The sequence below is a fragment of the Elephantulus edwardii genome, unplaced genomic scaffold, assembly GCF_000299155.1.
Source record: "Elephantulus edwardii isolate Elephantulus edwardi_28Jun2011 unplaced genomic scaffold, EleEdw1.0 scaffold00005, whole genome shotgun sequence".
NCBI lineage: Eukaryota > Metazoa > Chordata > Mammalia > Macroscelidea > Macroscelididae > Elephantulus > Elephantulus edwardii.
Genome location: NW_006399755.1, coordinates 3,794,700 through 3,808,940, shown reverse-complemented (window position 1 = coordinate 3,808,940; position 14,241 = coordinate 3,794,700). Strand labels below are relative to the sequence as shown.

General features: G+C 39.0%; 1 protein-coding gene and 1 pseudogene across 2 annotated transcripts in view; both read left to right on the top strand.

Moving 5' to 3' along the window:
- AGBL4 (ATP/GTP binding protein-like 4) overlaps positions 1–14,241 on the top strand; it is a 1,996,071-nt gene that overhangs the window by 495,534 nt on the left and 1,486,296 nt on the right. The gene's annotated exons all lie outside the window — the stretch shown is intronic.
- On the top strand, positions 13,145–13,977 carry LOC102845746 (annotated as a pseudogene). The gene has a single exon (XR_438823.1). The product of XR_438823.1 is annotated as a basic transcription factor 3 pseudogene (transcript).

Sequence of the window (14,241 nt, the reverse complement as noted above, 5' to 3'; positions counted from 1 at the left end):
ATATCAAGTAATTCCAAAGACTGTGACCTGTATCAGGCATACCTTAATCTCCAGACTGACATCATTGCTCTTCAATACTTTGGAGAGGTCTCTGATAGCAGACTTTCCCAATGCAATTCTTCTTTTAATTTCCTGGCTGCTGGTACCAAGAGTATTGATTGTAGAACCAAACAAACGGAAGCTGTTAGCAATCTCAATCTCTTCAGCATCTATCATGATGCTGCAAGTTGACCCAGTGGTGAGAATATTTATTTTCTTGCTGTTGAGCTTCACTACATATTAGGCTGCAGTCCTTGACCTTCTGCAGCAAGCACTTCAGATTCTCCTCAGTTTCAGAGAGCAGGGTTGTATAATCTGCATAATGCAAATTGTAGATGAGTCTACTTCCACTCCTCATGCCACATTTCTCCTTATAGACCCCAGCCTCCTCAATAATTTGTTTCACATATAGATTGAAAAGATATGGAGATAGGACATATCCTTGGTGCATGTCCTTCCCAATTTTGAACTATGCAATATTTCCTTGCTCTGTTCTGATGACTGCCGCCCGGGCCAAGTATAGGTTTTCCATAAGCACAATCAAGTGTTCTGGGATTCTCATTCTTCTACGAGTTAGCCATAGTTTGTTATGATCTACACAGTCAAATGCCTTTGCATAGTCCATGAAACACAGACAGACATTCTCTGGTACTCTCTGCTTTCAGCCAAGATCCATCTGACATTAGCTATAATATCCCTAGTGCCATGGCCTCTTAAAAACCCAGCCTGCACGTCAGGCAGTTCTCTGTTGATGTGCTGTTCCAGTCATTTTTTCGTAATCTTCAGCAGAATCTTGTTTGCATGTGATATCAATGACACTATTCAATAATTTCCACACTCTGTTGGATCACCTTTCTTTGGAATGGAACACATATAGATCTCTTCCAGTCAGTTGGCCATCCTTGCATACTTGTTATGAATCCCACTTGGTCATGATGAATTGTTTTGTTTTTTTATTATGCTGTTGAGTTCTGTTGTTCAGGATTTTGCACCAATATTCATGAGAAATACTGATCTGTTGTTTTCTTTTTTCATATTATCTTTGCCTGGTATTGATATAAGGGTTATGTTTGCTTCATAGGATGACTCTGGGGTTTGTCTCCTATTTCTACTTTTTGAAATAATTTAAGTAGAATTGTTGCTAGATTTTCTGTGAATGTTTGGTAGAATTCAGCTATGAAGCCATCTGGTCCAGGACTTTTTTCCCCCCTCTTTTTGAGGATGTCTTTTTATGATGTTCAGTTTCTTTTTTTGTGATGAGTCTGTTCAAGTGTTCTACATCTATCCATGTCAATCTATGTAAGACATGAGTTTCAAGGAATTTTCCCAATTCCTTGAGTTTTTCAAATTTATCAGAGTATTTTATTGTTGTTGTTGTTGTTAAGCGCCATCAAGTCTCTTATAACTCATAACACTATGTGCAGTAACTCTAAACCCTGCCCTATCCTGAGCCAATCTTACTGACTATGACACACCTAACCTCATTTCCACAGTCATACTTTTAATCCATCTCATCCAAGGTATTCCTCTCTTGCATTTTCCTCAACCCTTCCAAACACAATGGCCTCCAAGGACTGAAATCTGTTGGCCACTTGTCCAAATATGTGAGACAGACCTTCAAAAGCCTTCCCTCCAAGTAGAAAATTGGTTTCATCCTCTCCAAGACAGACCTATTTTCTTGGTGGTTCATGGTATATAGATTCAATACTCTTCTCCATCCCCACAACTCAAATGCATGAGCTCTTCTTCCATCGTCCTTAGTCGTTATCCAGCTCTGTAATGCATAGCAAGCAAATATAAAGACAATGGTCTTGATCAAGTGCACCTTAGTCTCTAGACTGACATTATTGCTCTTTAGCACTTTGTAAAAGTCCTGATAGCTGACTTCCCCAAAGCAGTTCATCTTTATTTCTTGACTGCTGGTGCCAAGAGTGTTGATTGTGGAGTCAAGCAAGCTCAAATTGTTAAAAACCTCAATATCTTATCCTTTGATTATGGCCCAGTTGGGAGAATTTTTTGTCCTGTTGATGTTGCCCTTCAATTCATATTGAAGATTATAGGCCTTGACCTTCTGGAGAAAACACTTAGTTTTCCTCCTTAGTTTTAGCAAGTAAGGTTGTGTCATCTGTATAACACCAGTTATTCATGAGTCTTCCTTGAGTCCTAATGCCACATTCCTTCTCTTAAAATCCAGCCTCCCAAATCATCTATTGCTTATGTTGTTGTTGTTGTTATGTGCCGTCGAGTCGCTTGCGACTCATAGCGACCCTGTGTACAACATCCCTAAACTCTGCTCTGTCCTGTGCCAATTGCACGTCTCTGACACACCCATCCCGATTACCCCAATCATTGAATCAATCTACCTCATAGGGGGCCTTCCCCTTCTGCGCTGTCCCTCCACCCTACCAAGCATGATGTCCCTCTCCAAGGACCTTTCCCTCCTTACAACTTGTCCAAAGTATGTCAGACGAAACCTTAGAATCCTTGCCTCCAAGGTCAGCCCGGTTTGACCCTTTCTAGGATGAATCTGTTTGTTTTCCTAGAAGTCCATGGTACCCTCAATACTCTTCTCTAGCATCAGAGCTCAAAGGCATCAATTCTCCGTCTATCCTCCTTAGTCACTGTTCAACTCTCTGATGTATAACAAGTGATAGCAAAGACCATGTCCTGTATCAGATGCACCTTAGTCTCCAAAAAGACACCATTGCTCTTCAGTACTTTGGAGAGGTCCCTAACAGCAGACTTTCTCATATTTTTAATTTAATTTCATCTGTTTCTGTTCTGCTATCACCTCTATAATTTCTTAATTGAGTTATCAGTGTCTTCTCTTTTTTTTAATTTTGTTAAATTTGCCAGAGATTTGTTCATATTATCAACTCTTTAAAAAAAACAGCTCCTGGTCTTACTGATGGTTTCCATTCAGGGTTTTTTGTTGGTTTTGTTTGTTTGTTCTTTGGGGTTTTTTAAGCTTACCTGATTTTATCCAAATTTCCTTTTACTAATTTTTCTTAGTAATTATCTGTTTGTGAAGGTCCAGAGACTGTATATTTAAGGATGAATGGAAAAGCAATATTTGATGTCTCTTTCCTCCTCCAATGACAGGGCCAGGAAAATTTTCTTTTGAGACACTTAGAGATGTTTTCCATGAACCTGTTGAAGGACAGTTTATAGAAAAAGTGATTGGATTAAGAATTAAATCTCTTTTGTTACCATCTGTGATTATGAAATTAGGGTAACAAACTCTGAAATGCCCTGAAGCTCTTGGATCTTGCAAATGTCTGTATATTGCTTAAGACTAAAATCTATTTGTATAAGAATCTCTCCCAGGAAGAAATAAAGTTCTTGGCTCAGAGAGGGATTTCAAAACAGGAGCTACTGCAGTGAAAGACACGTTTCTTGGACCATTTTTAAATATGAGAAAAATGAATAGTACATCTAAATGTGGAAGCTGTATCGATAGAACTGAAGTTGCGGTGGGCGTCAAGAAGTGCTTAGGGGGAAAGCAAGAGGGAAGGAAGTTAGAATAACACCAATAATGTTAATCTTAAAACTTAGAGATAAATTTATTATTTTATGGTAAGAAGATAGCAGAACAAGTCAAGAGATAGAAAGGTATCATGGTATCTCCAGACAAAACCATGAAGAGCAAACCAGTACAGATGGGATTAAATTAAAAGTTAGTTAGAAATTACTTATCGTGCTTAGCACTTAATGTTCAGTGAACATTAGTTTCTATTATTATTATTAATCTTTTCTTATTGGACACTATTGATTCAAAATACTCTCCATATTTGATAAAGCTATTTTCTCTTATGAATTTTATTTATTCATTAGACAAATACTGACAACATTTAAATTGTATGACATATTTCTCAAATTCTCCTTAAGCCACCCACTTACCTTTCAGGTTGGATTTTCTGCTTTTCTTATACCATTGCATGGTACCTGAGACTTTCTCCACTTTGAGCATTTATTATAACTTTATGCTTTATTGGAAGCTCTTTGAGAACAAGAAAGAGTCCCTTTCATTACTGTGCCTCCAAGGAGAGTATATTGTTTTATTGACACAAATTAAACATAAATACTTGAAGAATGAACAACAATTTTTGCTTCATTTTTGTTTTTACATCCTGTTTATTTTCAGTGATATAACTATTATTATAAGAGCAATGAGGCTCAGAGAGATTAAAATTTTTATCTAAAGTTACCTACCTAGATGGTAACTAGGAGGGTCAATATTTAAAGCAATCTGCCTGGCTCTAGGCTCTATAGTAAAAATGCGTCTGGTAAAACATTTTTAGTGTGAAGGGAAGTAGCAAGAGTCTTCATGCTCAGCAATCTGAGTTCTAGCATTGTTTTGTCCTTCTCTTAAGGCAGTGATGAACTGTGCGATGTTTTGTGTTCTGCAAAACAAATCCACTCAGAAGCTCCACTGGACAAAGGTCTGATAATCTTCTGTAATTACTGTAACCACAAAAACACTGTGGGACAGTTCTACTCTGTCACCATAAATTAAAAATTGATTTTGTTTGTGTCTATCCCTGACAAATTAGGGTATATGAAAGATTCAAGGATAATTCCATATTTTGAAATATCCACCTTGAAAGATAGCGCTGTTACTCAGTGAAATGGGAAAGACCTCTGTGGGACCTGGAAGCAAAAGTTTCATTCAATGATTCCTGAAGGGTTATGAATAGCTGCATTTTCCACCTTTTTATTCTCCTAACACCTAGCATAGGGTGTGGGTGTTTTAATCCCTAGCAGAGCTTCATTGGTTAACTATGTGGTTGATTATATCTTATTGACTATGCAAAACCAGTGCTCGCTTCGGCAGCACATATACTAAAATTGGAACGATCCAGAGAAGATTAGCATGGCCCCTGCGCAAGGATGACATATTTCAGTTAACAGATGCTGCCCTGGACATGCTCACCAAGTTGTGCCAAGAAATCTGGAGAACGACCACTTGGCCAACTGACTAGAAGAGATCGATATTTGTTCCTATCCCAATGAAAGGTGACCCAACCGAATGTGGAAACTATAGAACGATTTCACTGATTTCACATGCAAGCAAGATTTTACTGAAGATTATCCAAAAACGACTGGAACAGCACATCAACAGAGAACTACCAGAAGTCCAGACTGGTTTCAGAAGGGGTCGTGGTACTAGAGATATTGTAGCTGATGTTAGATGGATCTTGGCCGAAAGCAGGGAATACCAGAGGAATGTCTATCTGTGTTTCATCGACTATGCAAAGGCATTTGACTGTGTAGATCATAACAAACTGTGGCTGACTCTGAGAAGAATGGGAATCCCAGAACACTTGATCGTTCTAATGTGAAACTTTTACTTGGACCAGGAGGCAGTCGTCAGAACAGAGCAAGGGAACACTGCATGGTTCAAAATTGGGAAGGGCGTATGCCAGGGACGCATCCTATCTCCATACCTTTTCAACCTATATGCAGAACAGATTATCCGGGAGGCTGGGCTCTATGAGGAGAAATGTGGGGTCAAGATTGGTGGACGATTGATCAACAATCTGCGTTATGCGGATGACACAACCCTGCTTGCTGAAACTGAGGACGACCTGAAGCGCCTGCTGCAGAGGGTCAAGGACTGCAGCCTACAATATGGATTGAGGCTCAATGTCAAGAAGACAAAGATTCTCACCACTGGACCAATTGGCAGCATCAGGATGGATGGTGAAGAGATTGAGATTGTACACAGCTTTAGTTTGCTTGGCTCCATAGTCAACAGTCTTGGCACCAGCAGCCAGGAAATTAAAAGGCGCATTGCCATGGGAAAGTCTGCTGTTAGGGACCTCTCCAAAGTACTGAAGAGCAGTGGTGTCTCTCTGGAGACTAAGGTGCGTCTGATACAGGCCATGGTCTTCGCAATCACTTGTTATATGCACCAGAGAGTTGGACAATGACCAGGGAGGATAGAAGGAGAATTGATGCCTTTGAGCTGTGGTGCTGGAGAAGAGTATTGAGAATACCATGGACTGCTAGGAAAACAAACAGATTTGTCCTGGAGAGGGTTAAACTGGGTGGCTCCTTGGAGGCAAGGATTCTGAGGCTCCGTCTAACTTACTTTGGGCATGTTGTGAGGAGAGACCGGTCCTTAGAGAGGGACATCATGCTTGGGAGGGTGGAGGTACGGCGCAGGAGGGGAAGGCCCTCTATGAGGTGGATTGATTCAGTGACTGGGATAATTGGGATGGGAGTGTCAGAGACAGTACGATTGGCACAGGACAAAGCTGAGTTTAGGGCTGTTGTACATAGGGTTGCTATGAGTCGCAGGCGACTCGACGGCACATAACAACAACATGCAAAAACAGTCAACTATACAGGTTGTAATATATTATGAGTGACATTTTGAATAATTAAAATTTTAGAACATTTATTTGTGCTTATATGGAACCTGTATACAGACCTAGAGACACTTGCTAAAAAAGTAAGGACGTGGTACATGGCTTTTTTTAAATTTTTTTTTTTTTTGGTACATGGCTTTTAAAACAAGGAAAGTTATGTTTTATTTGTATTCTTTCACCATTTTCAGTATTCATATTGATCAAATAATTGAAGAAGTTGGACTATTTAACAAAGAACGAAGTACTAGATAGAAGGAAGTTTCTTTAAAGACTGATTAGTAAACCTGGGGATGCAGTGGTTAACATGTCAGTGACTGCAGCAATGGGCTTGAGCCAGTCAGATACTGTGAGGATGGCATAGGATAGAAGAGTTCAAAACTGTTTTTCATAGAATCACTATATATCATACTCGATGGCACCTAACAACAACAAAATGGAAAAATAACTTCTGTGAACAGCCACTGCCCACTGACTTTAATAGCTTTCTCCTGTCACTTCACATTTTCTCTCATTCTGTCCAGCAACACTGGCTTTCTTGTTTTCATGCCTTCATGCCAGACACCTCAGATCTTCAAATCAATGTTTTCCTTATCTATTGAGACTTGGTCTCACAATGGTTAGTGCACTCAGCTGCTAACCCAAAGGTTGGTGATTCTAATCTTTCAGCGTTTCATGGCAGAAATGTAGAGCAGTTTGCTTCAATAAATATTCACAGACTTAGAAAGACTATGATGAATATTACACTGCCTAATATGGTCCAGTTGGGAATTACCTTAAAGCAAAAGTTTTGTTATTAATATCCTTATTTGGAATTCTGTTTTACCAACAGTGATATATGCAGATAGCACAATCTTGCTAAAAGTAAATAAAATTAAGCATTTATTGATAAGGAAAAAAACAATCTTTTTAATGGATTTAACCTCAACATAAAGAAATAAAAAATGTTAATGACTGGACCAAAAAGAAACAGCATGATAAACAGAAAAGAAGATTTCATTTGTGGAGGACTTTATTTTTCTTATATCTCTAATCAAAGCCCATGAAGAAGGCCACAGTCAATAAATCCAATGAAGCCTACCCCCACTCCCAACCCTGATCAAGATACACCACAGGAAGGCCTCTGCTTGAATCTTCCCATAACTCCCAATCACACTGAAGACCTCTTTGCATCAGCCACTGATGAGCTTTCCTACATTCCCCAACAAGTATCAATAACTGAGTGAGTAGAGACGACAACATTTTCTCTTTTGCCCACCTTGTGTTTATGTATGTATGTATGTATGTATGTATGTATGTATGTATGTATGTATGTGTATTATCTTTCTCCAAGGCATAAGGAGGAGCTCCAACCCACACTGTCCACATTGGGTAACCAACCATTAACACATTTGACACATCAGTGTCACAGTGTTCAGCATCCCAGCAAGCACGAGTTACCACTGTACAGCAAGTGGACACACCAGGGCTATACGACCTAGAGGAATGTCTGAACAAAAACAATGAAAGACAGGCCTGAGGGCCGCGGATTAAAAGTCACACACCTTTGGCTTGGTAGCTTCGCTTTCTGTCCACTGGGCCAGCTGATCTCTCTCTCTATGTTGATGTTATTGTTGTTAAGTGCCATCAAGTTACAGGCAACTCATAGCGACCCTATGAATGAGAGTCCTCAACGCCTCAACGCTTGTGTGTCTTTCATCCTCTTTCTAGGTTCATAGGGTTTCCAGAGGAAAGCTACTATGGAAGTCGATGCCACCCCTCCTTCCAAGCTAACAACAGTACTATAACAAAAATAAAGAAATGAAAATTAGCCACTCAGACTCAACAGAAACTACATTATAAGTATTAAAAAGAAACCCAGATAATGTCAAGGAAATAGAAGACAGAATCAAACACTATGGAAAAAATACCACAACAAAAAACCAAAATAACCCTCTCCTACTAAAACAGACCAAATCTCAGACCAAAAGAAAATACCAGAGACAGAAAGAAACACACACACACACACACACACACACTGAAGTTCCAAGAATTGGTACTGAAGAAATTACAAATGATGGAAGAAGAATAAGAAATTTTAAGAGAATAGTTTTTATGTTAGGTTAGACGCCATCAAGTCAAGTACAACTCATAGTGATCCTATGAGTAGTAGTTCTGAACCCTTTTCTATCCTATGCCGTCCTTATCATCTCTAACACATTTGAACGCTTTGCTGCAATCACTGTCAGTCCATCTTGTCAAGGAACTTCCTCTATTTTTCTGACCCTCCACCTTTCCAAACATGATATCCCTCTCTAAGGAAAAGCCTCTCTTAGCAACATACCCAAAGTATGTAGGAAAAACTTGACCATCCTTTCTTGCAAGGAGTATTCTGACTGCACTTTCCCCAAGACACATATGATATTTCTTTTGGCATTTGATAGGATATTCAGTACTCTTCTCCAGACCACAGTTTAAAGGCATTATTTCTTCTTCTGATACATAAAAAGTGATTGACATACCAAGCCTGTATAGTACTCACCTTAATCTTCAAAGTGGCATCATTTTTTCTCAGTAATTTGGACAGTTCCCTGATAGCCTTATGCAGTACATTTCCTGATCTCCTGATTGCTGGTACCAAGGTGTGTTGGAGTCAGTGAGACTGACTCAGGATAAGGCAGGTTTCAGAGCTGTTGCACCTAGAGTCACTATGAGTCGAGGGTGACTTGATGGCACTTAACAGTAACAAAAATTATGCCAAAGTATCTCTCTCTTCCTCATGTCCCATCTATTATCTATCTATCTATCTATCTATCTATCTATCTATCTATCTATCTATCTAATATCTGTATTATGCAGATGACACAAACTTGCTTGCTGAAGCTGAGGAGGACCTGAAGTATCTGCTGCAGAAGGTCAAGGACTGTAGCCTTCAATATGGATTGAAGCTCAACATCTAGAAAACAAAGATTCTTACCACGAGGCAAATTGGCAGTATCATTATGGATGGTGAAGAGATTGAGATTGTTAACAGTTTTAGTTTACTTGGCTCCACAATCAACACCCTTGGTACCAGCAACAAGGAAATTATTGCTCTCGGAAAGTCAGCTGTCAGGGACCTCACCTGAGTACTGAAGAGCAATGACATCATTCTGGAGACTAGAGTGTACCTGATCCAGACCATAGTCTTTGCAATTGCTTGCTATGTGTCAGAGAGCTGGACAATGACTAGGGATGGTAGAGAATTGATGCCTTTGAGTTGTGGTGCTGGAGAAGAATATTGAATATATAATGGACTGATAAGCGAACAAACAGGTTCATCCTGGAGAGGGTAAAACTGGGCTGCTCTTTGGAGACAAGGATTCTGAAGCTTTGTCTGACATAATTTGGACATGTTACAAAGAGGGACCTGTCCTTGGAGAGGGACATCGTGTTTGGGAGGGTGGAAGGAGAACACAGGAGAGGAAGACCCTCGATGAGATGGATCGATTCAGTAACTGGGGCATTGGGGGTGGGTGTGTCATAGACAATAAGGCTAGCATAGGGTAAAGCAGGGTTTAGGACTCTTGTACATAGGGTCACTGTGAGTCACAAGTGAATCAAAGGCACATGTTTATCTCTATCTCTATCTCTATCTCTATCTCTATCTCTATCTCTATCTCTATCTCTATCTCTATCTCTATCTAACAAGGAATCAAGGGTGGAGGCCTAGTAAAGAGTGTGTCTTTAAAACTCCATAGTGAAGAGTTGAGTCCAGGCTACCCTGGAAGCTCCAGAGTAGTGGTTCTACTCTGGAAGCTGGTTTCTCGCGTTGTGATGGGGATCATGTAAGGAAAGTTTTGGGTTGTGTTTGTGATACTGATATTTTTTCCTTCACAAGTGGGTATCAGTTGGCCTTTGGTCCTTTTTGGCCAACAAGGAACCAAGGACAGAGGCCTGCTAAAGGGTGTGTCTTTAAAGTGAACATTCTTTAGGTGGCACAGCAATTTTATTTTCTTGTTTGTGCTGAATAACTTGGAGTTGCTGTGATGCTGAACACTCTGCCATAGTCATATCAAGTATCATAATGGTTACCCAGTATGGACAGTTTTTGGAAGAGCTTCTAGATTGGTTAAGGTTTGGAAACAGGAGTGGCATCCACTTCCTAAAACCAATGCCCCTGGAGACTCTATGAACTTGGAGAAGTGATGATAGTTGTGGAAAGGCATTAGGTCTTTTGTTCTCAGAGTCGCTATGAGTTGTACTCAACCGCAATCAACAAATATATATATTTATAATCACCAACATCTCCTAGCCTTTTTAATTTTGAGACCTTGTAGATAACTAATTTCAGTAAAACTTTCTTAACAATTTGGTTGAAGGACCAATATCAGGGAACAGATCCTGGAAGAGATTTGGGAATAATGTAATCTGTGCTAAATGGTTAGCTAAAGAAGCAATTTCTGGGAACTCAAGAGAAATTTTTTAGTCCTTTAGATGTTTTTCACATGAATAAGCTTCAATTTAAGTGTAACTTGTTTGTTCTCCTCAGTTGTATATCAAAAAAATCTGGTCCTTATTCTTGCATTATTACATTTAAGAAGACATTTAATTTTATTTTTTCTAAAATAAATACCTCTAATGCTGTTAAGGAGTTAGCACATCTCTAGATTAATTCTAGTGTGTCTTCCTCATCATCTTTGCATGTCCATGAATAGCATTAAACCTCTTTCAATCCTTTGAATAGAGTATGTACCTGTAACATAGGCTATGCGTTTCCTAGCAAAAAAACACACCACCTCTTCCTTATTTTCAACTCAAAATCAGAGATAACATTCCCAACTCTATTGTCTTACTTGCATTTTTATTAAAGTTCCTGTATAACCTGGTCTATGCATAAAACTTCTCATATTGTAATGAAATATTTTAGAACTATTTATGCCACATTAGTCCTTAACACAAGTCAGTTCTGACTCAATGACAGTGAAATAGAATTGGAATATTGATTTCTTGAATATTCTGTCTTGTTCACTGCTATAAACCCTCACTTCTTGGAACAGTGCTTTGCATATAGAAATATTTCACATGTTTGTGACCTAAAGAAATATTGGATAAATTTACTATTATTATTATTATGACATTATTAATCCTTCTAGTATGCAAAATTATTCCTCATAAAAGCAAATATATTTTAAGGTGCATACACACACACACACACACACACACACACACACACAAATCTCCTTTAATAATGAATCCTATTTTTCAGAGAAGAAATTAAACTCTATAAATGTACAGAAATGATGTTAGTTATAGAACAGAGTTCAGGTCTTTTGTGCAAAGGTCGCTGAGTCTTATTCGACTTGACGATATTTAACCACCACTAATGAGACTAGTGTAATATCTTGAGGAACATGTTTTTACTTTGTACATCATTCTTTGTCAATGTGTACTATGAAGTACCCTGTGTTTGCTGTGATGCTAAACCTTGTGCCATTGGGGTATCAAATACCATAATGGTCTCCCCAGTGTAGACAGTGTTTGGTAGAGCTACCGGTTTTAAAAGAGATTTGAAAGCAAGAGTGGTACCCATTTCCTAAACCACATGCCTCTGGAAACTCTATGAACTTGGAGAAATGGCAATAGTTATGGAAAGGCATTAGGTCTTTTGTTCATAGAGTCGCGATGTGTCATGCTTGACACAACAGCAATCAACAACAACAACAAAGTAAAGTGACTTGATGAAGGCTACAGAGCTAATAATGACAGAGTCTAGATTTAAATTTTTATGATAAATTCAGTACTATTTCCACACCTGAGCTTCCATAATTTCATATTGTTGTGAGTGGCTAGTCTAGGGTATGCCCAAGTAGGTTTGGCTTGTCAAAAATATGATTGTGTACGTTTCTTATAATTCAGAATACTTCTAATATAAAGCCACTGACCTATATTCCAATTATTGTGTCATACAGGAGTAAAAAAGATATGAAGACAAGCAAAAAGTGGATTTTTTTTATTTGTGTATTTAATGAAAATGTGTGTATTCTCAGGCAGTCATACAATTTTAAGTAGGGATAAACCACAAATAGTCAAGGCAAGGGCCAAGGTGTTTTAGTGTAACAATCCACCTGAGAAGAAGAATGTTAAGTGGCAGTATTTCCCAGAGTTGCCTCAGGTTGAGAATTATCTGGGGCATTTATTATAAAGAAAAGTTCCCAGTCATTTCCTCAGTGTTTTTGTGGTCAGACCTAAAACTAGGGAGTGGGGGATGAAATGCACCAAAATGGAAAAACACATTCTGATTTAACATTACTGTTGAACCCTTTGTGACAAAGCAGTTTCAGGTAGGAATAAGGATGGCTAACTCTGAAGTTTTATGATTAACTTGACCTGAGCTGAGAGGGTACTATTTTAGAACACCTAGGACTTACACTGCTGGATCTTCTTTTCTCGGGATAGAGGTTGCAGATTAGCTGGTGAGGTTCTCATGAAAAGTTTAAGTGAGTGGTCATGGAAAGAAGTTCAACGTTTCTGAAATTCTCAGTCAAGGTGATAGCTTGCAGGCTTCTTTATAGGTCTTGATAAAGAGCCTTTTTGAAGGCATGCCCCCTTTTCACTGACTCTACTTTTCTGTTTTGTCCTTCTGATAATTTACCCAAATACACTTCTCAGGAGCTTTCTGGGTTGTACTTGGAAAATATAGTTATTCTTCTGGTAGTCAGCAATATATTCAATATTCTTTTATAATATAATTTAAAACATCAATTCTGCTCTAGCTGCCATCTTGCGTCCCCTTGTGTGCAACCTATCTCAGCTGGTCTGCCAAAAGACCCCTTGAGTGCCAGCCCTAGTCTCCCGTGTGGCCCCATTTCCTCCCTGATGAAAGAAACGATCATGAATCAGGAGATACTTGCCAAACTGCAGGCACAAGTGCGCATTGGTGAAAAAGGAACTGCACGCAGAAAGAAGAAGGTGGTTCATAGAACAGCTACAGCAGATGACAAAAAACTTCAGTTTTCCTTAAAGAAATTAGGGGTAAACAATATCTCTGGTATTGAAGAGGTGAATATGTTTACAAATCAAGGAACGGTGATCCACTTTAATAATCCTAAAGTTCAGGCATCTCTGGCAACGAACACTTTCACCATTATGGCCATGCTGAGACAAAGCAGTTGACAGAAATGTTACCCAGAATCTTAAACCAGCTTGGCGCAGATAGCCTGAGTAGTTTAAGAAGACTGGCTGAAGCCCTGCCCAAACAATCTGTGGATGGAAAAGCACCACTTGCTACTGGAGAAGATGATGATGATGAAGTTCCAGATCTTGTGGAGAATTTTGATGAGGCTTCAAAGAATGAGGCCAACTGATTTGAGTCAACTTTTGAAGAAGATAAAACATGACGAAGTTACTTTGAGCTGCTGTTTTATATTATGACTGCTTTTTAAAATTGTTTTGTTTATGGATCTGATAAAATCTAGATCTCTTATATTTTGAAGCCCAACAAGCCTTTTGGACATTGCAGCTCTTTTCAGTTTCTGCTTAAATAGAATTCATTCTTTGCAGCTAAATAAGCTGAAGAAGCCTGGGAATAAAATTTGAAACAAAGGTTAAAAAACAAACAAACAAAAACAAAACAAAACAAAAAACCCAACCCATCAATTCTTCATTATCACTCTTTTATTTTGTTTTGCTTTAAACTGTGTTGTTGTTATGTGCCATTGAGTTGCTTGCGACTCATAGCGACCCTATGTACAACAGCCCTAAATCCTGCTCTATCCTGTGCCAATCTCACTGCCTCTGACACACCCATCCTGATTACCCCAGTCACTGAATCAATCCACTTCATAGAGGGTCTTCCCCTTCTGTGCCGTCC